We start from the raw sequence: 21,337 nt of genomic DNA, 5'->3' as shown, positions 1-21,337 counted from the left end.
TAGGACAGAGTAGAACTGCTCTGAGGTTTCTTGAGCTAGTAGGTTTGAACCATGAACTTCTTGATTAGCATTTAAGTGTCCAACCACTCTGCCACCAGGGCTCCTTTCTCTAGGACCCCAAACCCACTGGCATTAGGTCGATTTTGACTCAGAAACCCTAAGGAAAAGAGGTGGACTGCTCTTCAGGGCTTTTGAGTCTGTAAATCCATTAGGGAGCAGGCAAACTTGTCTTTCTCATGAGGAGTGGCTGCCGGGTTTAAACATCTGACCTTATGGTTAATAACCTGATGCTTAATCCAGTGTACCACCAAGGCTCTTTGCTTCTAAGACAAAATTAAAACAAACAAAAACCTGTTGCCGTGGTTTATGTTTTGACAAAGCATGATTCTATAGGGCAGAGTAAAACTACTCTGTAAGGGTTTTGAGAATGTAACTTTTATAGGAGCAGAAAGCATAGTGGCGGGTGAGTCTCAGCTGTTGATTTTGTAGTTAGCAGCCCAAGACTTCCTGATTCAACTTGGATCACTTGTCTACATTTGACCTATCATGATGATCAAGACAATGGGAAGGCTCGTAAAACAATAAAGAAGTGTGGATCACACAGTCTTGTCCATTGATGGAATTTTTATAAGACGCTGTCCCCACAATCTTTAAGACTCTTATGATTAAGATAGATATCCCTAGTATGTACCTGTATAGCTGGATTGATCGATTAATGGTGGCTTGTGTATTTTTATATTGGCTTTGTTATCTGTTTTAATTGGTTGAACGGGTTGTTAAATGTTTTGAATTTCCCTCATACTTATAAAAGGATAGTCTTTGAGATAAATTACACCATCTTTTACCATAATAAAATAGGAAGGAAGAAGGAAAGAAATATACGATGGAGACAGTGCTTAAAAGTTGCAGAGATGCGCTCTACACAATTGATGTGTGTATGGATTGGGATAACAGTTGTATGAGCCCCTAATAAAATGTTAAAAAAGAAAAAAAAATACCATAGATTATTGATCCTATACTACTTCTTGAAATAATTAAATATCTATCAGTTCTTTTTGTTACTGCGGGGAAAAAAAAAAGTTGCAGAGAAACTACAAGGAGAAACCTAGGAAGACTGGGTTAGAGGAGTAATGTATTTGCAAGTAATCTTTATTTTTAAAATAAATTACATCACTTTACAGGAACCTAAAACGAATAGTTAGCAGTCACTATTTTAAGCACTATGTGTACTTTACTTCATTTAAAATTAACAAGAACATTCGACAATGAATAGTTATTATGTTTTATAAAGAAACTGAGGTTTTCAAAGCTAGTGTATAAATGCCACTATACCCTGCCTCTCCTTTGACTGCTGTGATGGTTGATTTTATGTCTGAAGTTAGTCAGGCTATAGCACAAAGTTGTTTGGTTAAATAGTCTAAATGTTGCTGACCTGTATTTACACACCATTAGCATTTAAATCATTGATTTTAATGAAATTAGATTTTGCCTCATAATTTGGGTGGGCTTCATCCAATTAGTTACTGGCTTTAAGCAAAAGAGGAGGTTTTCCTGAGGGAATATTTTGTTTCTAGACTACAAATAGATATTCCATCAGAATTCCTCTTTTCCCCACTATCTAAACTACCTAATCTGGGACAAAAGGCTACTGGAATATCTGGTCTGTTCCCTGACTTACAGATTTAGGATTTGCCAATCCTTATAGTAGTATGATACAATTAAAAAAATAAGTATATCTCTTATCTATCTATCTACCTATCTCTCTATATAATTAATTTCCATTAGATTAAATTTGTCTCTGAACTCCTGAGCGCGTGTGTGTGTATATATATTATATATATATATATTATCCCGCTCTTAATAGATTCTGACTCATAGCAACCCTATAGAATAGAGTTGAGTGCAGAGTGGAGACCCAAAGCCCATCTGTAGGCACTTGGACCTCCTCTTACAGAAGGGTCACAGGGAGGAGATGAGCCAGTAAGGGTGCAGTGTAGCACCCATGAACCATACAACTTTCCTCTAGTTCTTTAATCCTTCTTCTCCCCCTCCACTATCATGACCCCAATTCTACCTTACAAATCTGGATAGACCAGAGCATGTACACGGGTACAGATAAGAGCTGGAAACACAGGGAATCCAAGACAGATAAACCCCTCAGGACCAATATTGAGAGTAGCCATACCAGGAGGAGAAGGGGAAGATCGGGGGTGGGGTGGGGGGACTGATCACAATTATCTACCTATAATCCTCTCCCAGGGGGACTGACAACAGAAAAGTGGGTGAAGGGAGATATCAGTCAGTGTAAGACATGAAAAATTAACAATAATTTATAAATTATCAAGGGTTTATGAGGGAGGGAGCGTGGAGGAGAGAGGGGAAAAATGAAAAACTGATACCAAGGGCTCAAGTAGAAAGAAAATGTTTTGAAAATGATGATGGCAACAAATGTGCAAATGTGCTTGACATCGTGGATGGTTGTATGGACTATGATAAGAGTTGTATGAGCCCCCAATAAAATGATTAAAAAAAGAAAATGGAATAGAGTTGAACTGCTGTGTAGGGTTTGTCAAACTGTAAATCTTGACCAAAGGAGGCCCTCTCACTTTTCTCCCTGGGAGCGACTGGTGGGTTTGAACTGCTGACCTTAATCTGCTGTGCCACCAGATTCCATTTACCAGCATTAATTTAAACAAAGAAAATAATCCCTTGGTGCAACTTTCCTGACCTTGTTGTCACCAATGCAGTCTTGAATTAAAACCAAACAAACACACTTCTTCTTAGTAAGATGCAGCAATTTCCATGTGTCCTTTGAGAAAATCGATCAAGATTACCTTATGTGATTATCCCACTGTGGCAGTTACATAATCTGTCAACTTTTGAAGGGGTGGAGACTAGACTGTCAATCAGGTCACAGCCAATGAGGCCTCTGTGTGGGCATGCCCTCATAGGATTCTGGGAACTCCTGTCTTCCTGACTGGAGGCAAGACTCTCTCTGCTTTGATTCCTTGTAAGACATTCCTGTTGACACGCCACATGGAGCTATGCTGATAGAGCTAGAGCCCTGGAACTGGAGGAGCCATGCAGAGACCCATGTTAGCACTAAGATGCTTCCACCACCACTGGAGCCACAAGACTTTCCACCCACTGGCCTCTGAGCTTCCTGCACTCGGCATCATTGCATGTGTTGCGTGAGTCTGAAGATGAATTTACAGACTAGCATCGGACATACGGGCTAATATCAGACTTACAGACTTGTTCTGGATGGGGCTGGTATGTTTTCTTAATATACAATCACTCTTTCATATAAAGCTCTTTCTTATACACACATGAATGTCTATGAATTTGTTTCTGTAGTCAACCTGGACTAACACACCCACCAAAAATTTGCTATAACCTTCTCAGCTGAGTTACCTGCCTTGAATTTCACTGGCTCTACAGAAAGACACTCTAAGGAAATATAAGAAACATATATTACTGAGAGAACGTATCTGTAGTTGTTCACGGATCACAGAGACATGTTTAACCACATTGAAAAAAAATAAATCAATGTATGCATGAATTGGAACCTTAGAAGCAATACACACTAGCAATACTCTTAATAAGGTAAGCTTATAACCACTGCTACTGAGGTTCTAGGTCATATACACCCAGGTTTAAAACAAACAAAATATATTTAAACACGTTTCTGTGGTCTTTTTAAACATTCTCTCATTTTTGTTGTAAAAATTATAAAACCACCACCACCACCACCACCAACAAGAAGCAACTCCTTTAGAAACCATTGCAAAATGTAATAGGATTCTAAAATTTTAATTGTCATCTTTATGTTAGACCCTTAAGGACCGAGTGTCTGTGGTACATAGCTTTGTTGCTGCACTCAGATGTTTCTGTTGTGTTAGCTTGTTCTGACACAAATGACATTGCATCCTATTGACAAAGACAAAAGACCACTTTTAGTAGCAATCTTTGGACTGTTTCAAGGTAAAGGAAAGTGTGGGAAAGTGAAAAAGATTCGAGGAGAAATTGTGAGAAGAGGGTGGTGACACAGCCTTATCTAGTTCAATTTGCTTAAATCACTCTAAAGATAAACGTGAGCACTAGTGTTAAAAAATAAAAATTTCCATTAGATTAAATTTGTCTGTGAACCCCGAGCTTACTTTGCAATTCATGAAATGGAGCATCCCGTCTGGAAGTCAGATAATTGCTCCAAAGGACAAGCAGAGGAGACCAGAGTTTTACGGACAGAGCAGCTTCAGAGGAAGGGAGTCATGTGGGACAAAACTGGTTAATTCTCTAAATTGCTGCCTTTGGTTGGTGATTCCTGATCGACACGACGGCTATAGAGGATTGGCTTCTTGGGCTTGTCCCGAGGCAGTGACTACAGACAGCCTGGCCAAGTTTCCAGCTCCTGGGAAGGCCAGCTTCATGACCTAAGTTTTAGCTCCTAAAGGAGGCCTTTCTGTGTGGTTTTGCGTAAGTGATTCCATCTTGGGGCTGTACAGTCAGATTAACTCTGGAAAGTAACGACAAGCAGGTTGTGAAGGAAGCAAATCATATTGGGCCTCACAGAAGGGCTAACGGGTCTTTTCATGCATTTTATTATGGATTGTGTGAAACTGAAGGAAGAAAAGTTTGTATTTAAACTAAAATATGTAAATATCGCCAAATGGGGACAAATTGTAAAGCAACGCTATTTTTCCTTTAAGACAGTGTAAAAATCACAGTTCGCTTGTCTAAGGTGACACACATAAGTGATGATGCAGCTGCATGTGAGCCTTGAGGGACGTGCTATACTGCAATTAGATTGGCACCCTTCACACAGTTGCGTTCTCGCTTGCTCACACGCTGAAGCTTTTAATTTGGCTAGCTTATAAGTAGGTCTAATAAAACATTTTAAAACCCACTCACATTAAAACACTCCCTGTCCCATGAGCCCTAGCATTTCATATGTAGGGAAATTATCACTATCTTTTGCTTCTTTTGTTTTCTTGTTTCTCCCCCTAAGATCCGGATTTTCTTTCGTTTAAACTGATGGTGCTTACGAAATGCTCTACCACCGATTCCTCTGTGTATATTAATCCTATTAATGGATTTCTGCAGCAATCTTGCAGGTCCTGGAAAGTGATACTTGTGTGCACACTCCATTTGCTGTGATGTTCTTCAAGTAGTGTTAGTCCTAGCAGATAGAGAGGGTTTTTTTTAATGCACCAGGTGAGGGGCTGGCAGCGACACATGCCTGCGAGGGAGAAGAAGAACACAGATGCTCTCAGGTGGCTGTGCATTTACCACAAAGCATCAAAGGAAGAGCAAAATTCTGGCAATCAAGAAAATGAAAATACATTCCTCTCACTATTCCTTCCTTCCCAGGCTTTCTTCATGGGCAAGGGAGAGCTAATGGGGGCTGTGGAAAAGTACAAGACTTCCAGGAAGTGAGAAAAGGTTCTCCATTGGATCCAGATGTTGTTTAATAGTACTGCATGAGCATGGGGATGTATGGTATCTGTTGACAGCCTAAGAAGGAAATCATCTTTCATTATGCAAAGCAAAGCTGTGTGTGGCCAGCCAGGCTTGTGGATTTCATTCTTCTTAGCCCTGTTGAGTATGCTGGCAGTCTTTAACATCCACTGGGCCAACCTCTACTGGGAAATTATTTGCGCAGAGATAGTAGGAATTGAGCTTTTGGAAACGGATTTGAACGATCCCAAAGAAAATGTTATAGTCGTAGTTAGAACAACAGAACTGGCTATATATCAGTTGCCAATTTTTTCAAATGTCTACTCTATTCCAAATATTATTTGCACGGAATCTTGCTACTGAAACCACTATCAGCTTCATGTAGGAGCTCGTTAGAAATTCAGACTCTCAACCCCTACCCTACTGATTCAAAAGCAGCCTTTTAACCAGCTCCTCAGTTGATTCATATGCACATTAAAATTTAAGAATCACTATGGGAAAAACTTTATACATTCATCTGAAGATTTATTACCCAATTTAAGAGCACAAATGTATCCCTTGTACAAAGGCTGAGCAGGTAGGTCTTTTGGAGATAGATGGCCAAGTAAAAAGGAGTTCACTTTTGAGGCGTGCGGATTTTGGTCTACAGCATCATGACACAGAAGTGCGAGCTATTAAAATGTGAGGATGCTCATGCAGTCGTCTAGAAAGTAAACGTTCGGTTGCTAAATGAAAGACAGGCGGTTCGCACCCACTAGCTGTTCCACAGGAGAAAGATGGGGCAGTCGGCTTCTATCAAGATTACATCCGTGGAAACCCTATGGAGCCGCTGTGCTAGAGGGTCGCGATGAGTCACGGTAGGCTCAGTGGTAATGTTACTGCTTTTGTAGTAGAGAGTATATTTCTGAACCTGAGGATAGAGCCGGATATTAGCTGCTGGATTTATTGTTCCCTAGGGACAGTCTCCGTGAGTCACTGTCATTTCCATAGCACTTGGTGAATGTGAGTGGATGGCTGGAAGGGGAGTGGTTCCATGACGAAGGAAAGAATACAAGTGGTTTCCCCTTTGATCTCTGCTTTCTCTGTCTATCAGAATAGCTTATTTTTCTCCGTTCAGATCGAAAACATTTATTTCTGCAAGAAGCAGTTGTTTGTAGAAACCGTAGTAATTTTTGAGGTAAAAGTTCGGTTACCTCTCCAGTTCTTCTAGGTTTAATATTACTCAGTCCCCAAATCCTTTGTGTCAGCTCTTCTCCGATGACAGACTTCCATGTCTTCACAGACCGCAGCAGCAATACCTCATTCTCACCTTCAGGTGTAAGTACTGGGGGTAACGAGTAGAAAAATAAATGGAAGGAAAAAAAGGCTAGATGAAAATAGAAACGAAGCACCAAAAGATAAGTTATGAGACAGTGAAAGGATATTTCTTCAATGATAAGTAACTAAAGGAAAGAAGGACAAGGTACAAACCTGGTATGTGTCCCAGGATTAAGTACACCCTATCTAAAGGCACTCAAAAGACCAGTTGCTTTGGATAAATCTGCTGCACAAGACTTCTTTAGAGTATTGAAAACAAGAACGTTTGGCTAGACCAGAGCATGTTCACTGGTACAGATAAGAACTGGAAGTGCAGGGAATCCAGGACAGATACACCCCTCAGGAAAAATAATGACATTAGTCATACCAGGAGGGTAAGGTGAAAGTGGGGGCAGGGAGGGGGGGCTGATCACAATGATCTATGTATAACCTGCTCCCAGAACAATAGAAAAGTGGGTGAAGGGAGGCATCGGGCAGTGTAATACATGAAAAAATAGTAATTTATAAATTATCAGGGATTCATGAGTGCGGGGCAGTGGGGCAGGGAGGGAAAAAATGAGGTGATGATACCAAGCGCTCAAGCAGAAAGGAATGTTTTGAAAAGGATGATGGCAACATATGTACAAATGTGCTTGACACCATATATGCATGTACGGATTGTGATAAGAGCTCTATGGGCCCCCAATAAAATGATGATAATAAAAGCAAACAAGGATTTTTTTTAAGGACTAAGGTGCACCTGACCCAAGCCCAGGTAGTGTCAAGGGTTTGCCTGCATGTGAAAGTTGAACATCGACTAAGAAAGACTGAAGAAGAAATGCAATGTGGTGCAGGGGGAGAATGTTGGAAGTAGCCTGGATTTACAACAGGACAAGCCCATCTGTCTTGGATCAGTCCAGCCGGAGGAGTCCTTTGAGGCAGGATGGCAAGACTTCATCTTACAGGCTTTGGACAAGTTGTCAGGAGAGAGAAGTCCCTTGGTAACGTGGAAGTACATGAAAACTGAGGAAGGCCCTCAGGAGGATGACCTCACAGTGGCCACAACAGTGGCCTCAGGCATAGGAGCAATTGTGAGGATGTCACAACGGCCGGGTCATGTTTCATTCTGCTGTGTACACAGTGGCTATGGGTCAGAACAGACCTGTGGTGCCAGCATCAATAACATCTAAATGTACAGGATAGTATGCCTACTTTTGCTTACCTTTCTAACAATGAACAGTTGTCATGGTCCTTAAGTGCCTTTGAGTCAGTCCCAACTCAAAGCGACCCTAAAGATGCAATACAACAGAACACTGCCCATCCCCGTGCCAGCCTTATGGTTGTGGTGTGTGAGCTCAATGTTGCAACCACTGTGTCCATCCGTCTTCTTGAGGGTCTTCCACTTTTTCACTGCCTTTCCACTTCACCAGGCATGCTGCCCTTTCACAGGGTGTGATTGCTCCTGATTACATGTCCAAAGTAGATGATAAGTCTCCCCATCTCTTCTTCTGAGAAGTATTCTGCTTATATTTCTTCTAGGACAGATTGGATTATTCGTTTGGCGATCCAGGGTACTTTCAATGTTCTTCTCCAGCATAATTTTCTAACCGTATCTATTCTTCCCCAGGCATCTTTATTTAAAGTCAATCTCTCACTTGTCCTAAGGTAGTTGAGCATTCCATGGCACGGTATTTAGTCTTCAAAGTGAAAACCCTGCTCTTCAACACCTTAAAGAGGTCTTGTGCAGAAGATTTAACTCATGTAAGGCATCATTTGATTTCTTGATTGCTGCTTCCATTAGCATCCAAGCAGGTGAACTCATCGACCACTGCTGTCTTTTCTCCATTTAGCATGATGTTGCCTGTTTGTCCGCTTGTGAGGTTTGGGTTTTCTTCACACTAAGTTGTGATTCATATTGAAGGCTGACATCTTGATCCTCATCAAATGCATCAGTCCTCCTCACTTTCAGCAAGCAAAGTTGTGTCAGCAGCATATTGAAGGTCCTTAATGAAAGCCTTTCTCAAATACTGAAGCCAAGTTCTTCATGCAGTCCAGGTCCTCTGATGATTTGCTCTGCATAAAGATTGAGTAACTAAGGTGTGTATGGCTTACACTTTTCCTGATTTTAATCCATACGTTTTCCCTTGTTCTATTTGAACAATTGCCTCTTGAGCTATGTACAAGCTCTGCAGTAGCACAAAATGAAGTAGTCTGAAATTTCCATTCTTCTCAAGGCCATCCATAGTTTGTTTTGCTCCACACCGCAGAATGCCTTGGCCTAGTCATTGAAACACAATTACAAACAGGGACCCATCTAAGTGAGGTGTCAACTGTGCCCATACAGAAGAAGCATACTCGCCTATGTGATCTAAAGATTGTGAATGATAAAATCCCAAAGTAGGGAATGGCATCAAAGCTTAAATTTGTGAGCATCTGGTGTGTTAGTCTGGGTAAATTAGGGAAACAAATCTACAGAAACTCATATGTATAAAAGAGAGTTTGATATAAAGGGCAAGTGCACATCAAGAAAACATCCCAACCAGTGCTGCCCAAGCCCACAAGTCCAACACCTATCCACAAAATCGTCCTCCATCTCACAAAACAGATGCAATGATGCTAACTGCACGAGGAAAGCTGAGTCAGTGAAGGTGTAAGCATCTCAGCGCTGGCTGGCGGGGGTCTCCACAGGACAGCTCCAGCACCCAGGGCTGCGTCAGGGTAGGTCCATGTGGCTTCTCCTCAGGGATGTCTCACAGGAAGTGAGCCTTGCCAGCTGAAGCAGGGAACTGGATAAGGCAGCTGCACCCTGGTCCGACCATCAGAGAGCAAGAGATTCGAGAACTAGGAAGGCGAGGCTCACTGAGCCATTATCTCTGCCCTTCAGTTAATCCCACATGTGTTTACTGGTCAGGTTGGCACAATAAACCTTAACTATCTTATCCAGTTTGCAAACAGTTATGAATGACAATAGGAGCCACAAAACCATTCACAGTATCCACAAATGAATTAAGCCTCCTGTGAATCTCCTCTGACCAAGACCAGGGATGCGAATAACATTGCTATGATGCAGAGTGCAGTGGGTTGGCTTTGTTTTTCTGTATTTTGTGTGCTGTGTTTTTCCATCTATGAAATCCAGGATGGGTAGAGCCATAGTGACAGTGACTGCACTGACGGGTTTCTTTGGGGTATGATGGGGGAAATTAGCGAGCTGATGACTATAAATACACAAAAGAAGTAAATGGTTTATATTGGTTGTGGAGAAACGGGCCAGTAGGCAACATCATGATTGAACTATTGAATTGTAATGAGATGAAATATATGACTATAAAACTGTTTTCATTTAAAAATCAATTCTATAATACAGTAGTAATGAGTACTAAAGTTTTCATCAAAGGGCAGTGCTAGCCTGTCCTATCGGTTCACTATGAGTTGGTATCAACTTGATGGCAATGAGCTTAGATTTTAGTTTATTGTACATGGAGTCCAGTTTTAAGAGCCAATTCAAGTTCATTGCTATTTGTAATATTTCATGTAGGGTGGAAGTACAAGTGTTCTTCTTTCCATAAAAGCAATGTCATAGAGTTCAATCACAGGTGTTTTTGAAGCCTGATGCCATCTATCACCTTGTGACTTTGGGAAATTTTCATAAACCCTTGCTCTTTAATTGTTACAACTATAAAATGTTAGCATTAAAGTACTCTTTTCATTAAAAAAATGAGTAAACCACAAGTTAAAATTTTTTTTTTCTGGCATTCTCTGCTGTCAAACAAGACTCGGCAGTGATATACCTTTTTTATGCCCTTCTCTGAATCTGGACTTGAATTTCTGCCATTTTCCTGTCAATGAACTGTTGTAACTGTTTTCAAAACATCTTCAGCAAAATTTTACTTGTATGTGGTATTAATGATATTGTTTGGTATTGTCCACATTCGGTTGGGTCATCTGTCTTTGGAATTGGTGTAAATATAGGTCTCTTCCTATCAGTTGGCCAGGTAGCTGCCTTCCAGCTTTCTTTGCATAGGAAAGGGCATGCTTCTGTGCTTCCTCAGCTTGTTGAGCTATTTAAATTTGTAGCACATTCATTCTTAGAGTTCTGTTTTGGCTAATGGCTTCAGTGCAGGTTGGACTTCTTTCTTATGTGCCAGAGGTGTTAGGTACAGTGTCTAGGACTCCAATACATAAAAGAAGATGGTCCATAGCTCACAGAATGTAACAAATTGTAGCAGATAGATGAGATATCATATGAACAGTACTCTAGTTTTTTTCTAGATCTCCTTCTCTATCACCTTCTCCAGAAAGAAGTAATCCGAGTACAATCTCAGAAAGACTTCTTTCTTTTCTTTTTTTCTATTAAATACTTTTATTGGGGGCCTCTTACATCTCTCATCACAATCCTTACATTCATCCAGTGCGTCAAGCACATTTGCACGCATACCGCCATCATTTTAAAAAAATGTTTCTTCTCCTTGAGTCCTTGATATCAGTTCCTCATTTTCCCCTCCCTCCCCCACCCACCTCACTCCCTCATGAACCCTTGATAAGTTATAGATTATTATTTTCATATCTTACATTGTCCTCTGTCATCCTTCACCCACTTTTCTGTTGTTTGTCCCCCTGGGAGGGGGTTATATGTTGATCCTCATCGATTCCCCCTTTCTTCCCCCACCTTCCCCTAATCCTCCTGGTATCTCTAGTCCCATTGTTGGCCCTGAGGGGATTATCTACCAGGGATTCCCTGTGTTTTGGGCTCTTATCTAGAGCAGTGTGCATGTTCTGTTCTAATCTGGTTTGTAAGGTAGAATTGAGGTCATGATAGTGGGGGGAGAGGAAGCATTAAAGAACTAGAGGAAATTTGTGCGTTCCACCGGTGCTATACTGCACCCTGACTGGCTCGTCTCTTCCTGGTGACCCTTCTGTGATGGGATGCCCAATTGTCTACAGATGGGCTTTGGGTCTCCACTCCACACCCCAGTCCCCCATGCACATTGGGCATGATTTGTTCTGGGTCTTAGATGCCTGATACCTGACCCCATCCACACCTCAAGAAAGACGTCATTCAAGGGGTTTATCACTCTTTGTTTTAACTGAGTGCTATAGATTGAAGTTTGCCCGCCCCCCCAATATGTGTTGGAATCTTAACCTCTCTACCTGTGGATGGAATTGTTTTTGAATATTGGGTTTCTTTGGTATGTTAATAAAGCTATATTAATGTATGGTGTTCATCCACTCAATAATTTCTTAGTTATATGGAACAATATAGACACAGAGGCAAATACCCATGAATAGGAATCATAGATAAGCTAAGACAAGGATTTTACCCCAGAACTTACAGAAAGAAAGTCTTTCCCCACAGTGTGTATCTCGAATTCTGACTTGCAGCCTCTCAAAAGAAGGAACACGTTTCTGTCATTTAAAGCAACGCAGCCACTTGTGGCACTTCTTTTAGAGTAGCCCTCAGAGCCCAAGATGTGAGGGCTAGGCCTGTAGGTTGGACGTTTTTCATTCTGCCACTGAAGTGCACCAGACAAGGGAGCCAGAGTGAGAGAGAATTTGAATAGTCAGCAAACAACGAAATGCTCACTCCTTCACGTTTATGAAATAAAATCCATTTCCTCCATCCCATCTGCCTGATAGAGTGTCATAAATTTGGATTATATGTCAATTATCCAAATTTGATTCTCTGTGCTTTCTCTCGCCTTTGCATATGAATGTAAATGTTAACTCAAAGCTTTCTTATGTACAGACTTTCCCATCAGAAGCCATTCCAGGCTATTGCATATTTTCCCAAATGCCTTCTCTTCCAAGGTCATCTGTTTTGCTACATCACTGGAAATGAAGTGGGACGTATGGTTCTATTTAATCACATTTCATGCTCTGCTGCCTCCTCATGGCCTCGCTGCTAATTGATCAAGTTTTCAATTAAAGTCTTCCATCTTTGTTTTAATTCTTTGTCAAGGTTTTTTATTCCATTAGATGATGTCATGAGATCTGAGCTGCACCAAGTGGAGTCTCTCTGTATTGAGACATTCTGTACTTTCGCCCCACTCCGCCCCGTCCTCCTACGTCCCATCTCTCACCGTTAAACATTTATTTGGACTGGCTTTGTCGACTGTATCTTTCAGGTTTTGATTAATTTGTTCAGGAATTAGTTTACTTCATCAGGGATGGAAAAAACAAAACAAAACAACACCTCCTTACACACTTTTCAGCTTTCTTGTTCAGGAGCAATTAAGTAAATTGGAAGTAGAGTGTCTTAAGTAGCAGCTAAAAAATGACTCTAGTTAATAAATGGGAGGCATGTGACGTTTCCTTTTATGTGGGTGCTTCTCTGTGAGGGCTCTCTAATGAGCTGTAGCCCTACTTGATTACCAAACTCATTTTACTGTTTCTGTAGATCAGTTAAGTGCTAACACAACAAATATAAGTAGCAGCGAATCTCTCTGGTTACACGGATTACTCACTTTTATACTTGATAAGGAAAGTTTCATCCCCAAAGCAACAGTAAATCAAATCTGCCTTGAAATCCACTAACGGGATGATGCATTAAAATATAATAGTTATTAAAATCAGTATGTTTTTTAAAAGCCAAGGGAAATATGTTGGCAGGATCAATGTAAATGAGCTTTGTCCAGAAGGGCTATGCCCATTGCCAAATAATTCATAACGTAAAAATTTGAAATTTTAGTTTGGTGTCTGATACTTTTAGTGCTGTGGGAGAAATTCAGACACACCATTTCAAAGACACCTTTACAATACATGAGACGCTATGTTAAAGGGTTAGTGTTTAGAGAATTTCCAATGTGAAATTCTCAGTTTATAATAGTTTTCATATAAACCTTGAAAGCCCATAAAACACATTTCTTTTACCGCTTAAGATGCAAGGAACTGGCATACTTTCTCATCTGGGTTACCTGTGTCTTGAAACAATTCAGCCAGGAGCTCCGGGTACTCATTCTAAGGCATATTTTGACCCTATAAACAGTAGTTTTTTGAGTACGTTCTATTTTTTCCCTGCAAATCTGTTTTAATGAAGACTTATCAAGATTCTTTGTTCTTTTATAGAATCTTTTAGTTCCACTCACTAGCTTGGTAAAGTTTAGCATGAAATTTAGCTGGTTGCATGGATGAAATACACTAAGAAGTAAAATTTTCATTTGGAATGTGTAAGGAGTATAGGATGTGTGATGTTAAAACATACGCATTCTTGGAGATTGGGGGTTCAGGGGCGGGGGCAGGGGAAGCTAGAAACTTCTCCCTGTGCAGTAATCTTAAACTGTATTTTGGTGTGCTGAGTCAATTAAGCTCCACATCTAAGCCAAAGTATACCTAAAGATATTTTCTGTGAAATAGAAGATAGAAACCCAATCAAGGAGGCAGTGGTGAAACCTGCAGTAAAAGTGTCCTCTATTTTAGGTACTGACAAAATGAAAACAAAACAAATTAGGGAAAATATAAAGAGCAACAAACCCTTAGTTGAGTGTTTTGTCAAGAGTCTAAGTACCTATTTTACATAAATATTCTAAAATCTCCAGACATAAAACTCCAACTGTTCCAGTGGTTGCTTGTCTTAACAAAAAAATATTTTGTTTAAAAACTTTATGATGTGTTGTGGCTGATCACATTGAATTATACCACATTGTGAATTCAAACCCAGTTTTGCCTACGAATGCGCACTATCAGTTGAAAGCCTATTCCCCTACATTCAGTTGTTTTAAGACAGGAGTTCCCCACCCTTCAGGGTGCAGAGGAGCTTCTGGGGAAACCACATGCTTCAAATTCTGACCCAGTTGATCTGAGAATCAACATTTTATCAAGATTTTTCTCCTCCTTCTGTATCTTTCTGATGCAGGTAATTTTTCTGGAGTTCCCCAGAGAAGGTGCTCAGAGCACACTGTGGAGAATGTTGTCTTGATTCATCAATATTTGAGTTTTTGATAAAAACCTTGAATTTGTATTTTTCACTGGAAGTGGTCAGAATCTCAAAATGTTGTCACTGATTGTTATGGTATATATATATTTATATGAAGGCTATAGAATATTCTTCTCGCCTTTTTATTATAGTTCAATTTAATCTCTGTCAATAAAAACCTAGGAATACTACCCAACCTGGATATTTTTATTTGAAAAATTTCTGAAGACATTTAGTTCTGTCAAGAGTTATGGAAACCCATGCAAGTTCTACCCTGTCGTATGGGGCAGTATGAGTTGGGATTGGCTCAATGGCAGTGACTTTTTAAAAACATTTTTTAAGGGTTAAATGATCTGTTTTCTCATGTAGCTGATTTCTAGGAATGATTCACATCCCATAAGTATTGTTATTTCCTGGAGTGAATACTGTTTCATTATTTGCTCCCATTTCAGGGAATAAGAACCCCCTTCAGACTTACTCATCATTAGCTGTGACTTTATAATTATCTTCAGTTAAGGCAGACTGTTTTCACATGTTTTAATTTGCAAGAGGGTCACAGAGTTGGGGATCAGTTGAGCTAATTCTGCATTATGGCATACTCCCTCCAACTGCTGTTTTTATCACCAGAACATGAGGTGGCATTCATTAATCTCACTGTGGATGTCTAAATTCCAAGTTGGTTAACTGGACGGTAGAAATGAGAGTGACAATCATTTCTGCACAGGGGCTGAATTGAATTTAGTAACAGGGACCAAGGAAAATCCACATTCTTGTTCCTGATGGGAATCCTCATCCTGAATGTTTAACACATATATTATTATCCTTTGTTGATCGGCTGCTATGAGGACAGTGGTGCTTCAGTGGTAAAATGATCTTCCTCCACGCAGGAGACCCAGGGTCAGCTCAGGACAAATGCATTTTATGCCACCCACCACTTATGAGGATCAGGCAGTATTGTATTTTGGTGTGCATGGGATCTCTGTAAGTCAGGGCCAATTCCATGGCAGCAAATATCAACCTGTACTCATATAAATCAACTTCATTGCGAGTGTAAAAGTAGTTACAAATGGCCCTATGCATTCAAGTGTGTGGCCATTTTCCATCCTTATCTGGTAGATGAAGAGTATATGCCTCCTTCAATATCTCCTGGAATGGGACGGAAGCTTCCCTCCAGTGTCTTTTAGAAGAACTTTTAATACATGTTACTGTTGCTGATTAATGATAAGCTTTATCTAAACAGGTTTTAGATCTGGAATGTCTATTTAAGAAATAAATCAAATGAGTACTTCCATTCCTAGGCTGGCTCTCTTGCTTTAGCTTTATGAATAGCAACAGATCCTGTACAGAATTTTACCTGCGCAGTGGAAACTAGATGGAGACATTAATTTGAAAAGGATGAAAAAAATTTATTTTCCTAATTGCCTCTGTACTGTTATATCTACCTACCCACTTGCCTCCTAGCTATTCTGATTTTAGTAGAGCTTAAATTTTGAGCACTAGATTTGCAAAAGCCTAGGGATAACAGTGAAATCCAAAAGTCTTTTGCACAATCTCCAAATGGATTATGCCACCACTGAACTCCATCTAACCACCAGTCCAGAGGGGCAGGAGTCTTCCCCAGGGGGGTCCTTGATGGAGATTGGACTACTGTGGACACATAGTCATGAGTTATGACCTGATTGTCCTCGTCAAAGGGTGTTGGGACCATCTTGTAAGCTCTTCTGTGTAACATAACATATATGTTCCAATAAAGGTCCCATTCCTTCTCCGTTGTTCTGTCGGGAGCTGTGAGCCCCTGCTCATCATGTTCTGTGACTTTCCTTGTTCTGGGTAAGCCATCAGTCTGTAACCCCTTGGATGCCAATATATCTTTGTGTTAATGGTCTCCCCCATCCAGACGATGTGTCCTTCCTTCTCACATTTAAGACTTAATAAATGTTCTCCTTAAATTGTATTTGAGATTTGGGGCCTATTCATAATTCTTTGAGCTTCTATGAGAATAACTATGTACATGAGGGTAAGTCAAGAAGCATTGCTACAAACTTACAGACTTTTTAAAAACAAAAGTATGAAGATATTGTTTCTTCAGCCATCCTCCATCTAGGTCTATGTACTTTCAAATGTAGCGTTTCCATCCCTCTATGCCATAGTGATTATGGATTGGGCTGCTAACCACAAGGTCAGCAGTTTGAAACTGCCAACTGTTCCTAGAGAGAAAGATGAGGCTTTCTGTTTCAGTACAGAGTTGCAGTCTCAGTAATCCACAGGAGGCAATTATATCTTCTCCTACAGGGTCACTATCGAATGGAAGTGAGAATCATTTCCCAAGTAATTTTTTGCTCTTCTGTTTAAACCACATCAAAATCACCTTCCTTTTAAATGTTCTTTGAGTTTGGGGAACAAAAAAAAATTTTAAGGGTAAAGATCAGATCTGTAAGGTTCAAAGTCTTGCCAGCCTGAAAAATGAGCAAGTACACGCCACAATGGGAAAAAAAAAATTCTCGACACAACTTTCCTAAGCTTTTTCTCATCAGTGCAGTTTATCATTTTCTTAAAATTCACGTTAGGAAGCACCAAGGATTATCCTATGCTTTTTCAAGAAAATGAGTCAAGATTATCCCTTTGGCATCCAATACACACACACAAACACACACACACACAAATACTGTTGCCATACACAAATAATGTCAACACACACACACACACACACACACACACACACACACACATAAATACTTCAGCCGGCTAAAGAACCCTGGTGTTATAGTGAGTTCTCCATTGGGTTACATACCACAAGATCAGTAGTTCAAACACTGGCCACTCTGCGGGAAGAATATGAGACTTTTGTGCCTGTAAAAATACACAGGCTTAGAAACCCTCAGGGGCAATTCTACTCTGTCCTTAGAGTTGCTATGAATCAGAATCAACTCAATGCAATGCTTGGCTTGCTTATTTATTTAGATCATCCTTGGATTTTCTGGCCCAGGCAAAGACTATCAGAAGTTAGTATTTTGATTGGACCCACTTTTGGAAGGCATTCTAACAAGACTAAAACACGGATATTACTGGAAGTACTTTTCTTCAGTCACCACTGATTAGCATTAGCCCATGCATGTATGAACTGGAACCTTAGTAGCAGTAGTTTTTTACTTATTCTTATATTGTTGTGAGAGAATATGCCTGAGAGGAGAATGGAATTAATACCAAGAAGAGCAGAAAATCCTCAGGACAGGACTTTTTCATTTTAAGAATAGTGGTTTATTTTCTCTATAGTTTCTTTTAAAAAAAATCATTTTATTTGGGGGCTCTTATAGCTTTTATATCAATCCATCCATCCATCATGCCAAGCACATGTATATATCTTGCCATCGTTCTTTTCAAAACATTTTCTTTCTACTTGAACCCTTGGTATCAGCTCCTGGGACTAATCAGCCAGGGTACAGTATAGCACCAATGAAACATACAACATTCCTCAAGTTCTTTAATGATCCCTCCCCCCACCCCTGCTCAATATCATGAGCCTAGTTCTACCTTATAAATCCAGCTAGACCAGAGCATGTACATTGGTGCAGATAAGAGCTCTTGACACACGGAATCCAGAACAGATAAACCCCTCAGGAATAATAATGGGAGTAGAGATACCATGAGGATAGTGGGAAGTGGGGCAAGAAAGGGGCACAGATGGCAATGATCGACGTATAACTCCCCCACTTCTACCTCCAAGATGACGAACAACAGAAACATGGGTGAAAGGAAACAGTGGACGGTGCAAGATATAAAAATAATAATTTATAATTTATCAAAGGTTCATGAGGGTGGGAGGGCGAGGTAGGGTGGAAATAACATAGTTTTATGTGCAAAGTGAGTTGGGAGAAATAATCGTTTTGTTACAAAGGCAGTTTTCATTCAGTAGCTAAAGGAAAAAGATAAAAATGCGATGCGCCCCTATCATCATGTAAGTTAGATCAAATTCCCTTGTTACAACAACATGGGACTAATAGTGGATTTGGAGTCATGCCAGGGTGGCAGGTAGAAAGTGAGTGTTGCAAGTCAGATGAAGTTCTTCCTGAAAGTTTCATTTTCTTACCTATAGCTTGTCTTGCATGATCTCAGAGTTCCTAGTCCTAAAAAGAAAAGAGTATAATAAGAACTGATCGTTGTCTTAGGCGGAGTTTTCCAGAGAAACAAAACTGATGATGATCATATGTGTTGTTGTTCGGTGCCATCGATGGGTTCTGGCCCATCGTGACCCTCTGTACGACAGAGTGAATATTGCCTGGACCTTTACCATATGCCTGAGCCCATGGTTCTTCTTCTACTTCTTCTTGTTCGCTGCCCCTCCACGTGACCAAGCCTGATGTCCTTCTCCAGGATCTGGGCTCTCCTGACAACAAGTCCAACATACGCACGATGAAGTTTTGCCATCCTTGCCTCTAAGGAGCACCCTGGCCGTACTTCTTTCAAGTATGTGTATAATGCAGAAATGTGTATCAGAAAAAGAATTACATAAAGAGAGTGCCACACATAGCCGTGAAGCACACATGTCTCAGTCCAGCTCAAGTGTGTGGCTCAGATGCCAGTGTGTGGGAAACAGGAGACTCAACCAGGAGGCATGCTGCTGGAGGCTGAGTTGTACAGATTCAAGGTTGATAGCGATCATGGCAGGCTGCTGGAAGCTCCCAGGGGGTGCAGGCCACCAGCCTAACTCCTAAGAAGCCAGCCTAACTCCTTGGCCACCAGCCTAACTCCTAAGAAGCCAGACGTAGGATTTTGGCTGGCAGGAAAAAGATAGGGCCAGTTCTTTACAACATTTCTTTTATAGATAGGCAGTAGGCCACATCCCCAAGAAGATATAAGGCTGCAATCTGAGTAAGGGGTTGCCTTGTTACAAAGGACATCCTGGAAGGTTTTTTGTTTTTTTTTTACATTATGTTAGGTCCAAACTACTGAGGATCCTGGCCCAGTTGAGCTAGCAGAAACCCTAAATACCACAATAATGCTTCTTTTACTTTGTAGTTAACAGAGTATTCCAGAACAGATGCTTCTTTCTTCTAAGGACTAGTCCTAAAACAGGATGTGTGTATCAGCTGCAGGTGTTTGGTGGCACCTGGGTAACACATGAAAACTTAGTGTCTGCATAGTTATGTATATTTTTGTGTGGATCAGAAAGACTGGGCGCTGTGTCTCGGTATTTTAAATCTGATTCTCAAAGGAGTTTATAACCTAAGGGTTTAAGAACAATCGTTTGTGGAACATGTAAGACAGGTTATTCTTGCATGGGCCTTGAGAGAGCTGGCAGATAGAGGCGAAAAGAGCAAGAGTAATTAGGCTCATGTTTTCTGTCTGCTTTCTACTCTATGCCAGTAAACAAAATAACATGAAGGATATATTTAGATGTTAATGGGATTTTAAGAATATGTTTTTCCAGAAAGCAAGAAAGCACTCAAAATAAAAGAAAATAACAACAATTTAAAAAAAATACACAATTGCATAATAAATGGGGCTTGTCAAAGGGAAAGAGGAGCCTCCTGAAAGAACTTCAGATGACTAAAGATGGAACACTTTGGGAACAATATAGACAAAGTAGTATTGAATTATGAATGAAATTGTAAAATAAGCATCCAAGAGTTTATACAGACATAAATTATTGTATCAATAAATAAGTTGGGTGGGGAAATAAACAAATGTCCTGTTCTCCACTTTTCAGAAGGTGGAGCAAACACCTCACATTTTAGATGTGGAATGTATATTGTCTTGACGGTTTTATGTTGACTTAGGCGGCTCCAATTTTCTCATGCTATGTGAGTTAGTTAATTGTGCCAACCTGGCCGATAAACACGTGGCATTAATTGAAGGGCAGAGGGATAAATGGCTCAGTGAGCCTTGCCTTTCTAGTTCTCGGGTCTCTTGTTTTGTGATGGTCGCACTACGGTGCAGCTGCGTTAGCCAGTTCCCTGTTTCAGCTGGCAAGGCTCACTTCCTGCAAGACATCCCCAAGGAGAAGCTGCATGGACCTACCCTGATGCAGCCATGTGTGCTGGAGTAACTGTGTGTAGACCTCTGCCAGCGCTGAGATGCTTACACATTCACTGATTCGGCTTTCCTCCTGCAGTCAGAATTGTTGTGTCTGTTTTATGAGATGGAGGAGGACTTTGTGGATTGGTGTCAGACATATGGGTTAATAGTGGACCTCGGGGCTTGGGCAGCACTGGGTTGGGATATTTTCTTGATGCACACTTAACCATTATATAAAACTCTCTCTTATACATGAGTTTCTGTGGACCCGTTTCTCTAAAGTACCCAGACTAATACATTATGGTACCTTGGGAGTCGGGTACTGGAGAAACAAACCATAAGATAGAGAGCAGATGCTTGTTTGACTTCTTCCTCATGGAAGTTTTTCTTATTTGTCTAGCCAGAGGTCAGATAAAGCCACACTATTTACTCTGTTGCTTTTCTGGGGAAATATGGGAAGTAGGATAATAGAAAGTTTGTAAGCCCACTTGCTTCAGCCATTAAAATTTGACCTTTAAATGGGTTTAGCCCATGTCTGTTAAAAAGTTTTGAAAAGATATGTCCCACCCAGTGCTTTGGAGTACTCAGGAACCAACGGTCTCTGTCAGAAGCTGGGGAAAAAAATCATATCAATGTGAATGAGGGTGGAGTGGAGCCCCC

The sequence above is a fragment of the Echinops telfairi genome, unplaced genomic scaffold (genome assembly GCF_000313985.2).
Source record: "Echinops telfairi isolate 266 unplaced genomic scaffold, ASM31398v2 ScPeMD7_6;HRSCAF=24_0, whole genome shotgun sequence".
NCBI lineage: Eukaryota > Metazoa > Chordata > Mammalia > Afrosoricida > Tenrecidae > Echinops > Echinops telfairi.
The sequence above is the reverse complement of the archived record's forward strand: the minus strand, read 5'-3'. Positions refer to the sequence as shown.